The sequence below is a fragment of the Hyla sarda genome, chromosome 10 (genome assembly GCF_029499605.1).
Source record: "Hyla sarda isolate aHylSar1 chromosome 10, aHylSar1.hap1, whole genome shotgun sequence".
Classification (NCBI taxonomy): Eukaryota; Metazoa; Chordata; class Amphibia; order Anura; family Hylidae; genus Hyla; species Hyla sarda.
This window is the reverse complement of record NC_079198.1, coordinates 113,851,781-113,866,476: the sequence shown is the minus strand read 5'-3', so window position 1 is coordinate 113,866,476 and position 14,696 is coordinate 113,851,781. Positions and strand designations below refer to the sequence as shown.

The 14,696-nt window shown below is 45.1% G+C and overlaps 1 protein-coding gene and 1 pseudogene across 3 annotated transcripts in view; both read right to left on the bottom strand.

Annotated features, from left to right (window-relative positions):
- Positions 1 to 14,696, bottom strand: part of KIRREL3 (kirre like nephrin family adhesion molecule 3) — an 882,952-nt gene that overhangs the window by 201,245 nt on the left and 667,011 nt on the right. The gene's annotated exons all lie outside the window — the stretch shown is intronic.
- LOC130294791 (U2 spliceosomal RNA) lies at positions 5,754 to 5,881 on the bottom strand (annotated as a pseudogene).

The window sequence follows — 14,696 nt, the reverse complement described above, 5'->3', positions numbered from 1 at the left end:
AGTGCCACACCTCTGCTCAGGTTGTCTGTGGTATTACAGCTCAGTTCCATTGAAGTGCGTAGAGCCAAGTTGTAATACCACACACAACCCAACAACAGGTGAGGTGCTGTTTTCTTATAGGGTACCTCTCATCAAATAGACTTTTGATATATTTTAGATTAATGAATGTTGAATAACTTTCCAATAGCATGTTAATGAAAAATATGCTTCTTTCTATTGTATTTTTCCCGATCAGTCCTGTCAGCAAGCATTTCTGACTCATGCTGGAGTCCTAAACACTCAGAGCTGCCAGCCTGCTTTGTTCACAGCCAAACAGGCTGTGAACAAAGCAGGCTGGCAGCTCTGAGTGTTCTCCTTTGTGAACAAAGCAGACTGGCAGCTCGTAGTGTTTAGGACTCCAGCATGAGTCTGAAATGCTTGCTGCCAGGACTGGTAGGGAGACCCCTAGTGGTCATTTCTTCAAAGTGGAAAATTAAATAGAAAGAAGCATATTTTTTAATAACATGCAATTGTAAAGTTATTCTGCATACATTAATCTATAATAAATCAAAAGTTTTTTTGATGAGAGGTACCCTTTAAGAAATCAGCTCTGTTTTTCTAATCCTGGATAACCCCTTTACGGTATGTTGACATGTGTATTTTGCTGCAGATTTTCTGCCCACTGACTGCCCATGTCCCTAAAAATGAAATAGCCTCTAAGAGAAGACCAAAAATCCCCCCCACTGAATCTTCCTTCTCTTTATACCTTGTACATCACAGTTCTGTGTATTTAGAGCAGTGTTTCCCAACCAGGGTGCCTCCAGCTGTTGCAAAACTACAACTCCCAGCATGCCCGGACAGCCTTCGGCTGTCCGGGCATACTGGGAGTTGTAGTTTTGCAACAGCTGGAGGCACCCTGGTTGGGAAACACGGATTTAGAGGTATAGACATTAAGGGCGACCCCCGCACCCGCCGCCGCTTCTCGTCTCTTTCTGCCTCTAGCGTTTGTTTTAGAACGTATGTGCAGGAGGAATCATCTGCGTCCTAATCCCTTGGTGCTGGCGGATTATTTGATTTCCAAGATGTAGCCTTAAGAAGCAGAATCTTCCTATACGTACGGCACTTTGATGAATCTCATCCTCCTGACTGAACTGTAATCAAAGTGAAACGCGTAGGGCAGGAAGGTGCGAATGTCAGAAGCTGCGAGCGCCGCGCCGGCTTGTGATGTACGACGTCTCCCGAGGAGATATCACATTACTGGGAAAAAAGAAGCAATGGCGCCGGGGCAAAGCGGAGACATGATGGAGCGGTGGAATATACTGCTCACCTGGCAAAATCTCTGCTTGCTGTCAAGGTTATATTACAGCTCAGAATATAAAGAATGTTCCCATTTACTTATTAACACATGTAATGACGCCAGTTGATCACTAGATGGCAGCACTAGTCTTTACCTAGATAGCATTTGCCTTTCCTGGGTACTAACTATAGCTACTCACATAACCCCAGGACTTACAGTAGGGCAATGGTGTCAGAACAAAGCAGAGACATGATGAAGCGTAGGAATATACTGCTCACCTGATCCATATTGTGTAAAGTTTAAAGGGGTACTCCGCTGGAAAACATAATTTTTTTTTTTTTTTTTTTTTTTTTTACATCAAGTGGTGCCAGAAAATTAAACAGATTTGCAAATGACTTCTATTAAAAAATCTTAATCCTTCCAGTACTTCTCAGCTGCTGTATACTACAGAGGAAGTTCTTTTCTTTTTGAATTTGCTTTCTGACTGACCACAGTGCTCTCTGCTGACACCTCTACTTTCCAGAGTAGTAGCAAGTTGTTCCTAAAATGGACAGAGGTGTCAGCAGAGAGCACTGTGGTCAGTCAAAAAAGAAATTCAAAAAGAAAAGAACTTTCTCTGTATTATACAGCAGCTGATAAGTACTGGAAGGATTAAGATTTTTAAATAGAAGTAATTTACAAATCTGTTTAACTTTCTGGCACCACTTGATTAGAAAAATAAGATTAAAAATAAAATGGTTTCCAGTGGAGTATTCCTTTAAATTCCTCACCTTTGGGAAAAATATCTGCTTGCTGTCAAGGTTACATCACAGCTCTGAATGTAAAGAATGTTCCCATTTACTCACTAACACATGTAATGACGCCAGTTGATCACTAGATGGCAGCACTAGTCTTCACCTATAGCAGTTGCCTTTCCTGGGTCTTAAAGGGGTTATCCAGAAAAAAACTTTTTTTTTTATATATATATCAACTGGCTCCAGAAAGTTAAACAGATTTGTAAATTACTTCTATTAAAAAAAATCTTAATCCTTTCAGTACTTATGACCTTCTGAAGTTTAGGTTGTTCTTTTCTGTCTAAGTAATCTCTGATGACACCTGTCTCGGGAACCGCCCAGTTTAGAAGAGGTTTGTTATGGGGATTTGCTTCTAAACTGGGCGGTTCCCGAGACAGGTGTCATCAGAGTGGACTTAGACAGAAAAGAACAACCTTAACTTCAGAAGCTCATAAGTACTGAAAGGATTAAAAAAAATGTAATAGAAGTAATTTACAAATCTGTTTAACTTTCTGGAACCAGTTGATATATAAAAAAAAGTTTTTTCCTGGAATACCCCTTTAACTATAGCTAGTCACATACCCCCAGGAATTACAGTAGAGCTGAACAATATGACAAGACGACAGCCAAAGAACTAGGAATACTAGGTAGAGACTCAGAGAATTGGCCAGTGTTTCCAAACCAGGGAGCCTTTAGCTGTTGCAAAACTACAATGCCCAACATGCCCGGACAGCCGTTAGGGGTTGTAGTATCGCAACAGCTGGAGGCACCCTGATTTGGAAACACTGGCATAGGCACTAATCCGCAGATGTAATGATGTGGTTTAATCACTAGATGGCAGAACTAGTCTACAACTATAGCAGTTGCCTTTCCTGGGTCCTGGTACTCACATACCCCAAACTGTTCCGAACGCTGTAGCCGGCAGCTTGTGATGTCATGGCCCCGCCCCCTCGATGCAAGTCTATGGGAGGGGGTGTGACGCTGTCACGCCCCCTCCCATAGACTTGCATTGAGGGGGCTGGGCGTGAAATCATGAGGGGGCAGGGCTATGACGTCACAAGCTCCCGACACCGGCTCCAGCGTTCGGAACACTTTGTTCCAAAAGCTGAGCAGCAGGGTACTCCGGTGGAAAACTTTTTTTTAAATCAACTGGTGCCATAAAGTTAAACAGATTTGTAACCCTTTAAGGGCGGTCAAAAGAGCCCTTAAAGGGGTTATTCAGGAAAAAACTTTTTATATATATCAACTGGCTCCAGAAAGTTAAACAGATTTGTAAATTAATTCTATAAAAAAATCCTAATCCTTTCAGTACTTATGAGCTTCTGAAGTTAAAGTTGTTCTTTTCTGTCTAAGTGCTCTCTGATGACACGTGTCTCGGGAAACACCCAGTTTATAAGCAAATCCCCATAGCAAACCTCTTCTAAACTGGGCGTTTCCCGAGACACGTGTCATCAGAGAGCACTTAGACAGAAAAGAACAACTTTAACTTCAGAAGCTCATAAGTACTGAAAGGATTAAGATTTTTTTAATAGAAGTAATTTACAAATCTGTTTAACTTTGTGGAGCCAGTCGATATATAAAAAAAGTTTTTTCCTGGATAACCCCTTGAATGTCTGTTTGTATCAGAGCCACTTTCAAAGTGTGAACGTAGCCTAAATGGATTTATAAAAGCTGTAAAGGTAAAACGGTGATGAAATATGAAGCATAATAGGGGGACTTTCTGTGCCGCCATTATGGTTAATATCTCGGCCTTTCCGGAGTTCGCGTCTCAAGTGCGTTCTTAGCCGGTGTGAGGAAGAGTTCTTCACTGTGTAGAATTGTAATTTCCCATTAACATGGAGCAGAATTAAGAACGTTCCTCTTGAATTACTCAAATTGCAATCAAAAGGGAACGTTTTTTGGGAGTGAGATTCAGCTGCGGGGACGGAGGGAACGTTCCCATTGTATGTAGCGTCTAATCCAATCTGCCGTGAGTTAATTGTGAACATTACCTGAGCAGTGTCTGCGCCTGTGGTGGTCGTAGCGAGCTGCTAGAACATTGCCAACCCACCCTAATGGTGGCGCCGCTGGTGCTAAATCCTTGCACTAAGCATAATCCGTCCGCACTCCATTCGTCTATTCATTCCATACACTCAGAGCCTTCATTTACCGTCACATGAAAATACACTAAGTACCCGTCTATCCTCCAAGATCATTACATTAAGGAACAGAACAAGGCGTTCGATCGCTGAGGATCACGGCAGAGGTAACGCCTTCCTGTACTTGAAGAGAAGGAAACTTTCACAATGAAGGCGGCAATTCCGAGACACCACCTGTTATATAATGTACAATCCTACGTGACGCCAGAGGAGAAGAAATTACCGTATCACCAGGAGCTGTGCGCAATGAACAACCCGGCTCTGCTACATCTGCATATCATACATACCGCTCCCTCCCTTGTTTGTGACGACATTGGTTTATGTCATAGTGTCCCAGTCTAAATGCGGCAGTTACTGTGCAGTCCCTGTACATGACACCGTGCTTTATCCATGTATATACTCAGCGGCCCCTGTATTAGACCCCACTGCCTGAGAACAGTCAGATCTTCTCTGCATGGACATCAGCCCTGTGACTCTGAAATCCAGTGATCAGTTCTCTGTTCAGGAGTCTCAGGCAGGGGTCACTTCTTTATCCCTTTAAAGGGGTACTCCAGGCCAAAAGGCACCTGCAAGGATCCAGGTTCGATGCCCCTTTTCGCCGAAGCTACTAAGGGGCCACAAATGCACCTGGCTTCTACTTAGGCATTAAAGGGGTACTCCGCTGCCCTGCTTCGGGAGCTCCACTGCCCAGCGTCCGGAAGTTTATTGTTCCGAACGCTGTATGTGGCCTTCCGTGTTCAGGGCCGCCCCTCGTGACGTCACGACTGCCCCCTCAACGAAAGTCTATGGGAAGGGGTCGTCTCGCCCCCTTCCCATAGACTTTCGTTGAGGGGGCGGGCGTGACGTCACGAGGGGGCGGGCGTGATGTCATGAGGGTCGGCCCTGAACACGGAAGGCCGCACACAGCGTTCGGAACAATAAACTTCCGGACGCTGGGGATCCGAGCTCCGGAAGCAGGGCTGCGGAGTACCCCTTTAACCAAGGTATCAGCCAAGGACCCGTATACTGATGGCATCTCGACTGAAGTCAAGATGCCCAAGGGGTTGCAAGGAGGTGAGGAATCAAATGGCCACACACACCTCCCCTGGACCCCAGAAGGGACACCCAGAAGGGCTACCGCACCCTGACAAATCCTGTGTAGAAAATAAAACATGTAAAAGTGGCACAGTGGATGAGTGCAGATATACTGCCCGGTCATCCGGCCAGATCTATAAAAATGTCCTTGATCCTAGCCAGAAGACTGGGATACTAAGGGTGAGTGCCAAAGATGGAGTATATGGTGCAGTGCGTTCACTCTTTAGTTTATATTTTTAAGAGCCAAGGCAAGTGCTCTCTATCACCCAAAGTGCAAGAAAAAGTGCAAACGTGCAGAAGGCCGGGATACCAAGGGAGAGTGCCAAAGGTGAAGAGTAATGGTGCCGTGCGTTCACCCAGTGAGCTACAACACCCAGTGAGTTTCGGCACCTCAGGGTCACCACTCCCCGAGGCACAAAAGTACCTCGGCTCTACACCCCTCTATCTCATGGCGAGACCGGGAGGAAACAGGTCACATCAGGGCAGCCGTTGAGCCGGTTTTGTGGCACCAGCCCCGGAACGCCCCGGTACCCCTGCTCCTCCATGTACCATCCATTCCTATCAGTGCCTGATAAGAACACATTCTACACTTGATCTTAGCCAAAAGGCCGAGAAGCGATGTCCCACCCTCATTACCTTGCTGCCTGTGCTTTCTAGACATTTTCTATCTACAGATAAACCTGTATCGGTATCAGATATCTGGGTCATATTCATTATCATTAGAGAGAAACGTGAGACATTAGTCACGATGCTGATATAGGGGAGCTGGGGGGGGGGCAAGTGTTCATTATCTGACCTGCACCATCCAGGCTGCATGATTATGGATTATTCCCATGATCCTCTGGGAAACAACCGCAGCAGCTAAATGGTAATAATTATGTGGGAAAATAAGCGTGCGAGCAGCTTGAGGCCGTAATGACTGCGCCTTGTTGTGCCGTATTTCACATCTCCTTCGCTCTCGCATTCTATTCTTAAAATATTAATTTATCCTGCAACTCATTAAACAGGTGATTTTCCCGTTTTCTGCTTATTTAGAAATAGGTTAATTGTTCCCAGATGGTCACATAACGGAGCGTGATGGATCGCATCTAAAAAAAAACGTAGCGCAGAGACAGAGAAGCCATTAGCCACCGCAATCTTCACGTGCAAGATGTATCTAGAGTAGCGTTATCCAAACATGTGGCTCTCCAGGTGTTGTGAAACTACAACTCTCAGCATGCCCTGATAAGTCAAAGCCACGTGTTGTGAAACTACAACTCTCAGCATGCCCTGATAAGCCAAAGCCACGTGTTGTGAAACTACAACTCTCAGCATGCCCTGATAAGGCGAAGCAACATGTTGTGAAACTACAACTCTCAGCATGCCCTGATAAGCCGAAGCCACGTGTTGGGAAATAACTGGCTGTCAGGGCATGATGGGGGTTGTAGTTGTGCAACAGCTGAAGAACCACAGGTTGGGAAACAGGATGCACTTTTGGGATGCGCTGAAGCCCTTCAGGGCATGATGGGGGTTGCAATTTTACAACAGCTATAGAGCCGCAGGCTGGGAATAATCGTTTCCTTAGAGCAGTGTTTCCCAACCAGGGTGCCTCCAGCTGTTGCAAAACTACAACTCCCAGCATGCCCGGACAGACGTTGGCTGTCCGGGCATGCTGGGAATTGTAGTTTTGCAACAGCTGGAGGCACCCTGATTGGGAAACACTGCCTTAGAACCTTCTGGGAAAGCTGGGTGGGAACCAATCGGGCTGCCGTTGTAGCTCCCACAGGGGCAGTCACCCAGCTTTCTCAGATGCTAGAATTGACATGCTCGTCTGTCTATGGAATAGTAGAACAGTATGTAGTTCTTCACAACTTGACACATATGACAGCAGATTCAGCAGATAGGAAAGCTGTGTGACAACCAATAAAGCGGCCATTGATATCATACAGGGGTTATCATCCAGCTTTCTCAAGCACCAGAATGGCAAACTTGCTTATCTATGCACTACCTGACAAATATGGAATTTAGGACATGGGAAAGCTGGGTGGCAACAAATGTAGGAGTAGAAATACTAGACATATCAGTTGTCAACCAGCTTTCCCAGAGATAGTGTCAGGCCCAAGGCCTGATTATAGAAACATACATGTGTATTATAAATTATAACTGTGTGTGATGGATTATCCAAGACAGGGGTGAGAGGTCATTCAGACTGTGGGTTTGTGTATTGCATTTTATTGGGGGTCTGGCTGTTTGTTTACATCTCCTTTGAAGTCAAAGGCTTTTTTTGAAGTCATGCACTCTGGTTCCATTATTTAATCAAACAGATAAGGGGCCAGGAAGAGAGATGCCCCCCTGGTGGGATCAGAGGGGAGGGGGGAATGGAGTCTCCCTTCCAAAAAGGCAGATATATAATATTTAACAATCCTAGACTCAGGGTGTTCAATGCTGTGCAACAAGCTGACAAGACCATCCTAAGAACAGCTGGAACTCACTCTCATGGACTGCTATATCATCATGCTGTAAGAACTTCATCTTTTGTTTTCTGAACTTGTCTTACTAAACTCTTTTATATATTGTTATACCTGTATGTCATTTGTTTCTGTATATATATATATATATATATATATATATATATATATATATATAGCACTGTGATACCTTTTATCAGATTAAATGTTTAATTAATCAGCTGTGGTCTTTGATCTCTAAATATATGAGCTCACCTTTCTGAAGGCAGCTCTGGTGAAAACATGTTTATCTAAGGGTTAAGACTTGCTGGGACTAGTAGTGGATACCCAGAGGTCCGGTGGCCTTAACCCTTGCACCATTACACTCTCTCTAGCGTCTTGGCTGGACCGATAGGCTGTGATCGTGACAGATAGTAATTTGAATTTTATAATAATAATAATAACTATTATTATTGTTAATAAGGGGATCATCATAAATAGAAAAACAAAGCTAATTTCTACCCAAAACAGTCCCACACTTGTAACAAGGTTGCGCATGATACTACAATTTGGCTCCATTCACTTCAATGGATCTAAGCTGTAATATCACACACAACCTGAGGGCAAGAGTAGTGCTGTTTTATAAAGAAATAAGCTCAAAAAAATCGGCCCAGTTACAGTACTCCGGGGAACTAAACCCATAGCACATCCTTTCCCTCTCTATTTAACTAATCTTATATGCAGGGAGTGAGAAAAATATGTCTTCCAGCCATCTTCTGTGTTTCTGTCCAAGTCCCTCTCTGAAAGCAGCCCCCACTATCCTGAGAGACACAGACTATGTGGGTTCTGCCCTCCACTAATGAGTCATGCTTCCTTTAGTGCTGAGAACTGGGAGGTGTGTGCGGCCTCAGCCAATCACACACTGTATCTCTCTGCTGCTCAGAGCAGGAGGGTGGGGCTGCGCTTAGAGAGGGAGCTTGTCCGCAATGAGAGCAGAGATGCAATGGCTGTAGGGAGATGTAGTATTCCTGCTGAAGAGAAGGGAAGAATGACAAAGAATATCAAGCAGCCAGAGAAGACAACAGGGGACACAGGTGCCATGCATATCAGGCAGGATCAGTCATAGTGAACATATCCAGGACCGTCTTTTTTATATGTACTTTCCTAGAGTTCCCCTTTAAAGGGGTATTCCGGCCTTATACATCTTATCCCCTAGCCACAAGATGAATGATCACAGGGATCCCGCCCCTGGGACCCCTTCGATCTCGGTGCAGTCCCCGACATTCTGTGCCGGGCGCTGCCTCCGAGACTTGACGTCAAGGCAACTTCCTTTGCGAGATCACGTCGTCCCTCTCCATTCATGTCTATGAGAGGGGGCGTGACGGCCATCACGCCCCCTCCCATAGACATGAATGGAGGGGGGCGTGGAGTGATGTCACGTCTCGGTGGCAGCGCCTGGCACAGAATGCCGGGGGCTGCACAGATCGTGGGGGTTCCAGTGGTGGGACCTCTGCGATCAAACATCTTATCTCCTATCCTTTGGATAGATGATAAGATGTATTAGGCCGGAATACCCCTTTAAGCAGCGATCCACTGCTGATGTTTAGTACAGTGGTCCCTCAACATATGATATTAATTGGTTCCAGGAGAACCATCATATGTTGAAACCATCATATGTCGACTACATATGTCTATGTAAAAATTATAATTGGTTCTGGGGCCTCGGAACCATTGTATGTTGAATACATATCTCTATGGGAAACTGCTAATTGGTTCTGGGATGACCATTGTATGTGGAGTGTATGGGGAGTGTTTAACAAACCAGGGTGCCTCCAGCTGTTGCACAACTACAACTCCCAGCATGCATGTACAGACATTGAGAGTTATAGTTTTGCAACAGCTGGAGGCACACTGATAGGGAAACATTGATGAATGGGGTGTATAGTGTGTATATGTATTGTATGTGATGTGTGACATCACATACAGTACTGTACAGTTCTTTAAATACCTTCAGGGGGAACAGAATGTCCTCCATTACGATCCTGCCGACTACAGCTCTATAGGAAAGGAAGGGGAGGGCAGCCAGCAGCTCATTGGATGTCTGCAGCAAGATGCTTCAGGCTATTGGCTATGGCTGCACTGGAGGGGCGGGGCTTACACAGAGCTCACAGTGGAAGCCTGTATGAGTTAGCAGGACAGCATGTGAGTAACAGGAGGCAGAACGGGGCACACGGGGCACATTAAACAACTATCTGTCAGTTGCTGAAATTGTCAGCGCCGTCAGATAGCTGTTTGTACGATGGCCCCGACACACAGCAGCATCATATGTCGATGCTGCCTTCAACATACGATGGGCTCTGAGAGGCCATCATATGTTGAAATGATCATATGTCGGGGCCATCATAAGTCGAGGGGTCACTGTATTCTTAAAGTTTAGTGACAACCCTTGAAGCTGTAATGTTGGCCATACCGGTTGTAACTCAGCTTTCCCAGGACTGCGGTTCATGTATATTTTAATGTTTTCAAAGTATTAAAAGAATGATCAAAACTATAACCCCCATCATTCTACCAACGCCCTCTTCAGCAGTAGTAGGATATGAGACATGAGGCAATCCTGTGCCTCCCGCGGTGAGATTATATGGTGTGCGGCAGCTTTCTAAGGATGTCTGGGGCTTTGATCATACTTTACCCGGATACGCGGGTGACACTATCCAGGCCCTGTGGGCAGTAGGCGGTTAAGGTCAATGCGGCTCCCGGTGAGGAGCTAATTAGCGCCGCTTTACACACGAACGCGCCTTTTCCTCCCACTTTTGATATTTCCCCCCCGTCTCCTGATAGGTTTTCTGTAAATCCGTATCGGAGTCGGCGCATATTCTGCCCAACGATCAAAGTCATTTATCAAAACCAGTGAAGCAGGAGATGGCGAGAAACGTTTTTGCCCCCGTGACTGAGCCGCGGATAATTTTATGAGGAGATCTTCATCTGACGAAAACATCCCGTCTGCTGCGGACAAGGTGACAGGGGGGGGGGGGGGGGAGGGTGGCAGGGTGCAGCGCCGACATCACCCGGGGAAGAAGCGCGGCAGAAGATTCTGGTGATGTCTTTATATAATGAGATTTCCCTTCTGCAGACACAAGGAGCAGCCTGGAATTTACAGCAGAAGGAAAGTGAGATGCTGCAAAGACCCCAAATGAATGCAGTGATTTCATGACAATGAAGGAGGGCTCCAAACTGTGGAACGGCACGTGTTGCAAAACTACAACTCCCAACATGCCCGGACAGCCATTGGTCTTAAAAAGGAAAAACTCATTACCAAACCGTGACAATTTGCTGTAAGGGTCTATTCACATGGTGGAATTTCCGCCAGCGAAATTGCGCCTGAAATGAAAGCCCAATACACTTCTATGGGATTCCGCACTCCGGTTGACACTTCAGAATTTCCACTTGCGGAATTCCGCTAGCGGAATTCCGCAAGTGGAAATTCTGAAGTGTCAACGGGAGTGCGGAATCCCATAGAAGTGTATTGGGCTTTCATTTCAGGCGCAATTTGAATAGACCCTAGGGGCCCCATTTAGATGTAGCATTTGAGGTGCGGTTTGGCGGTATTGCCACAGATGTGAAATGTGTTCTCATGGCCGCGTGGTTTATACAGATGAAGCAACACATGTCATTCAACCGTACAAGCCATGGGGAAAAAAACGCATCATGACATTCACTGTAAGGATCCATTTGCATGTAGCAATTGTGGTGCCACGGATTTGCTATGCAGTTCTTAGGCTGCGTGGCTAAGGGTGGGTTCACACCACGTTTTTCAAGTACGTTTCCCGTATACGTTTTCATCATTGAAAACGTATGGAACCGTATTGAAAACCGTATACATAGACAAATGATTGAAAATCGAATGCATCCGGTTGCGTACGGTTTGCTTGCAATACGGTTTTCTCCCGTACTCAAAACCACCTCCGGTTTAAAAACCGTACTGCAACCGCATACGTTTTTTTTGTAACATGGACGTCAATGGGAAACGCACATGTATACGGTTCCATAGGGGAAACCGTATACGGTTTTTACTTTGCACATGCGCATTTGTATCCTAAAGTCCCCACCCAATACCCCTCCCATCATAAATGAACATTTTAAAAAACGTGTGTAAAAACTGTATACAGTTTAAAAACGCATACGGTTTACTTTTTCCCATACTGTTCCATCCGTTTTTTTTGCCATAGGGGTTTCTTTAAAAAAACGGATTGAAAACAGTATGGCCAAAACGTTAAGTGAACCCAGCCTAACACAGATGAAGTGCCATTAAAAAACATTAAATTCAACTCTATAAGCTGTGGGCAAAACGGCCTCACGACATTCGCTGTAAGGATTCATTCACACCTAGCAGATGAAGTGCAGTTTTACCACGAATTGCCACGGATTTGCGTTGCGGCTTTTCAGCTGCGTCTCTTATACAGAGGTAGCGCCATGAAAAACGTGTAATTCCACTGTACAAGCCATAAGCAAAACTGCGTGGCTCATGCTGCCAACGGCTGTTCGGGCATGCTGGGTGGTATAGTTTTGCAACAGCTGGAGGTCCACAGTTTGGAGACCACTGTTATAGTAGATAAACTGGCTTTGGGGTGGAGTTCCCCTTTAAAAGTTTGCCGGTATACTGGAGTTTTTTTGCTGAAACACTGTATCCGTAATAATTCTCATATGCTTCTGTCTCGGCAAAAAAACGCGTCGGCCGTGCATACTGGGAGTTGTAGTTTTGTAACAGCCAAAGGTCCACAGTTCGAAAGCCACTGTTCTAGTACATAAACTGGTTTTAGGGTGAAGTTCCCCTTTAAAATGTTGGTATTATTTTGGAGTTTCTTGTTGAAACATTTTATCTGTTCTAATAATTCTCATCCGCTTCTGTGTTAGCAAAACGCGTCAAGCGTGAATACTGGGAGTTGTAGTTTTGAAACACCTCAGTTTGGAGCCCACAGATAAAGTATATAAACTGGCTTAGGGTTGAGTCCTTCAGAATGATGGTGTTATATTGGAGTCTCTTGCTGAAACACTCCATCCCTTCTAATAACTCGCATACGCCTCTGTTTCAGCAAAACACGTCGGGCGTAAAATATTCCTTTTTTTTTCCCTCATGAAATAATCGTGAATCTGCCGGAGTTGTAGATGAGATGGCTGCTCCGGCCTCCTAAAGGCTCCACCGCTCGAGTCTCGTTGGGACAGAACGGTGGTACGCGATACGGAATGACCTGTATGAATCAGATCCGGGATCATTAGACGATCATTTCTCTCCGGTTTCCCTTTATTTTGGCGCCATCTATAATAATCCGATTCCTCGGCGAGCAGCGCGCTGTGTTTTCCTGCTCATTAAGTTAATCTGGGCCTCGGGGTTGTTGATTTTCTTCTTTTGCAGTGAATGTGCGAGCGATGTGAATATACTGTAATACTCTGCACTAAATCGCTCATTAGAAAAGCAGTAATTAATCAAAAACTCCGACCGAAGAGCGGCAGCGGCATGTTAAGCAGGTTTCTAAGAATTCCCCGTGCCACAACGTTTTTTTTCCCCCCACAATTTTGCTGTGATATAGGCTTTAATAGCAGCAGTATACAGATTTGGGAGGGGTGGGGACTATATATGCTGATCCCAAAGAGATAGCAGCAGCAGTATACAGATAGAGCTAAAGGGGAGGTGTATAACTACTGTATATCCTGATCCCATAGAGATAGCAGCAGCAGTATACAGATAAAGCTGGAGGTGTATAACTGCTATATATCCTGATCCCATAGAAATAGAGTTCGAGGTAAGGTGTATAACTAGCAGTGGCAGTATACAGATAGAGCTGGAGGGGAGGTGTATAACTCGTATATATCCTAATTCCTTAGAGATAGCAGCAGCACTTTACAAATATAGCTGGGAGGGGAGGGGTATGACTGCTGTATATCCTGATTCCACAAAGATAGCAGCAGCTTTATACAGATAGAACTGGAGGGGAGGTGTATAACTATGATATATACTAATCCCATACAGATGGCAGCAGCAGTATACAAATAGAGCTGTTGGGGAGGTGTATAACTACTATATATATACTGATTCCATAGAGATAGCAGCAGTATACAGACAGAGCAGGAGGGGAGGTGTATGACTACTATATATCCTGATACCATACAGACCGCAGCAGTATACAGATAGAGCTGGGAGAGTTTGGGTCTGTGAGCAGCAAGGAGGGATCTGATAGGTGATGATGTCATCCTGTATTTCACAGGAAGTCCGCTGACCCATGACTGACCACTTCCTCTGACGCATTACACACTGTGATTTTCGGGGGGTCAGGGTGGTGATCACATGACCCAGTTACAGTAATGAAACACACAGATGCAGCTGTGCTGGAATGAAACAGATGGCACTGTAAGACTAGTGATAGTGAGGGTTCATTAAGGCCTTCTTCATACTATTTTGTGGAGAAGAAAAAGTAGAAGATGTCAAAAATCCTAAAAATCCCCCCAAAACAAACTGTGGTTTTCCAGCGTTTGCACAACTACAACTCCCAGCATGCCCAGTTTTGCAACATCTGGAGGTCCAAAGTTTGGAGACCATTGGTCTGGATTGTGTTGCAATCCCTCAGCTGTAAAGGATATTCTGTCTCCATTCACTGACAACAAGCAGATATCTAGCAAATGGCAAAGAATCGAAAAACTAAGTACATTAGAAGGTTTCAGAACTTTTCATTCCTGAAATAAAACCAGAGCCCCCCTTTTAACTCCGGTGACCGGATAAACCTTGTTCAACCTTCTATTAACAGAGCGGAGGGTGTACATCGCCACATCACTGCGTGCGCACAATAGGATGCGGCTTTAATGAGCAAAATTGTGGCATTAAACTTTTCCATTCACCGTAGAGCTCGGTGCCTGCTCCGCGTGCCGCCGAAGATCAAAGGACGGAGAAGAATATTTAGAGAAATTTCATGTTTACGGAGTCGTTTTATTACTGGGAACGCTGAAATAAAAAAATAAC